Consider the following 2,635-nt stretch of genomic DNA (forward strand, 5'->3'; position numbering starts at 1 on the left):
CTGAAATAAATGGTGTTAGAAAAACTGGATATCCTCATGCAGAAGAATGAAATTAGACCCTTATCTCACATCATATACAAAAGCCAACTCAAAATGCGTTACAGATTTAAACATAAGACCCAAAACTGTAAAACTATTAGAAGGAAACACAGGAGAAAGTTAAGTTCCATAACATTGGTCATGGAAAATGTACTCCCAAAAACACAAGCAAAAAAAGTGAAAATAAGCAAATGTATTATATCAAACTAAAAAGCTTCTCCACATGGGGGAAAAAAAGCAGAGTGAAGAGACAACCTACAGAATGGGAGAAAATATTTCCAAATCATACCTCTGATAAGGAATTAATGCCCAAAATATATAAAAAGCTCAAACAATTCAATACCATGAAAACAACCTGATTAGAACACGGACAAAGGACCTCAATAGACAGTTTTCAAAAGAAGACATCCAAATAAAAAACAGATGTATAAAAAGATGCTCAACATCACTAACATCAAGGAAATGCTAGTTAAAACCATGATGAGCTCTCACTTCACACCTATTAGAATGGCTATTATACTTTTTCACAACGGATTTGCTGCCAGAGCACAGGTGTCATGAAAACTACCCCTAAAATTCAAAATGGGAAAGGAAAAGACTCATATCAACATTGTCATCATTGGACATGTAGATTTGGGCAAGTATACCACTACTGACCATCTAATCTACAAATGTGGTGACATCAACAAAAGAACCATTGAAAATTTTGAGAAAAAGGCTACTGAGATGGGAAAGGGCTCCTTCATGTATGCCTGTGTCTTGGATAAACTGAAAGCTGAGCGTGAACATGGTATCACCATTGATATCTCCTTGTGGAAATTTGAGACCAGCAAGTACTATGTGACTATCACTGATGCCCAGGGCACAGAGACTTCATCAAAAACATGATTACAGGGACATCTCAGGCTGACTGTGCTGTCCTGATTATTGCTGCTTGTGTTGGTGAGCTTGAAGCTGGTATTTCCAAGAATGGGCAGACCCGAGAGCATGCCCTTCTGGCTTACACGCTGGGTGTGAAACAACTAATTGTTGGTGTTAACAAAATGGATTCCACCGAGCCACCCTACAGCCAGAAGAGATATGAGGAAATCATTAAGTCAGCATTTATATTATGAAAATTAGCTACAACCCCAACACAGTAGCATTTGTGCCAATTTCTGGTTTGAATGGTGACAACATGCTGGAGCCATCTGCTAACATGCCTTGGTTCAAGGGATGGAAAGTCACCCATAAGGATGGCAATGCTCATGGAACCATGCTGCTTGAGGCTCTGGACTTCATCCTACCACCAACTCCTCCAACTGACAAGCCCTTGCGCCTGCCTCTCCAGGATGTCTATAAAATTGGTGATATTGGTATTGTTCCTGTTGGCCAAGTGGTGACTGGTGTTCTCAAACATGGTATGGTGGTCACCTTTGCTCCAGTCAATGTTACAACGGAAGTAAAATCTGCCTAAATGCACCATGAAGCTTTGAGTAAAGCTATTCCTGGCGACAATATGGGCTTCAATGTCAAGAATGTGTCTGTCAAGGATGTTTGTCAGGGCGATGCTGTTGGTGACAGCAAGTACAACCCACCAATGGAAGCAGCTGGCTTCACTACTCAGGTGATTATCCTGAACCATCCAGGCAAGTCAGTGCTGGCTATGCCCCTGTACTGGAATTGCCACACAGCTCACATTGCATGAAAGTTTGCTGAGCTGAAGGAAAAGATTGATCACCATTCTGGTAAAAAGCTGGAAGATGGCCATAAATTCTTGAAGTCTGGTGATGCTACCATCATTGATATGGTTCCTGGCAAGCCCAAGTGTGTTGAGAGCCTCTCAGACTACCCACCTCTGGGTCACTTTGCTGTTCGTGATATCAGAGAGACAGTTGCGATGAGTGTCATCAAAGCAATGGACAAGAAGGCTGCTGGAGCTGGCAAGGTCACCAAGTCTGCCCAGAAATCTCAGAAGGCTAAATGAATATGATCCCTAATACCTGCCGCCTCGGTCTTAATCAGTGGTGGAGGAAGAACAGTCTCAGAACTATTGTTTCAATTGGCCATTTAAGTTTAGTGGTAAAAGACTGTTTAATGATAACTATGCATCATAAAACCTTCAGACGGAAAGGCGAATGTTTTGTGGACCACTTTGGTTTTATTTTTGCATGTGGCAGTTTTAAGTTATTAGTTTTTAAAAGCAGTGATTTTTAATGGAAACAACTTGACCAAAAATTTGTCACAGAAATTTGAAGCCGATTTAAAAAGTTTAATGAGAAAAGGTAATAATAATAATTTAAAAAAAGAATGGCTATTATCAAAATTTCTAAGAGTAGGTTTTAAATATTCTTACTATAAAGAAATGATAAGTCTGTAAGGAGATGAACATGTTAGTTTGCTTGATTTAATCATTCCACAGTGTATACATATATCATAACATCACATTGCACTCTATAAATATACAAAATTATTGTGAGTTAAAAATACAATTAAAAAAAAACTGTTTCAACAAGCCCTTCAAGTGATTTTAATGAATGCTTCCACTTGAAAGCAACTGAAATAAAACAAATGTTTTTAAAGGACTTAGGTGAGATAAAAGGGAAGCTTTTGTCAA

The 2,635-nt window shown here is 38.9% G+C and overlaps 1 pseudogene across 1 annotated transcript; it reads left to right on the top strand.

Annotated features, from left to right (window-relative positions):
- The first annotated feature begins 621 nt into the window (after positions 1 to 621).
- LOC108293525 lies at positions 622 to 2,302 on the top strand (annotated as a pseudogene). The gene has a single exon (XR_001820724.2). The product of XR_001820724.2 is annotated as an elongation factor 1-alpha 1-like (transcript).
- Positions 2,303 to 2,635: the final 333 nt, after the last annotated feature.

Source organism: Cebus imitator, unplaced genomic scaffold, assembly GCF_001604975.1.
Source record: "Cebus imitator isolate Cc_AM_T3 unplaced genomic scaffold, Cebus_imitator-1.0 Scaffold539, whole genome shotgun sequence".
NCBI lineage: Eukaryota > Metazoa > Chordata > Mammalia > Primates > Cebidae > Cebus > Cebus imitator.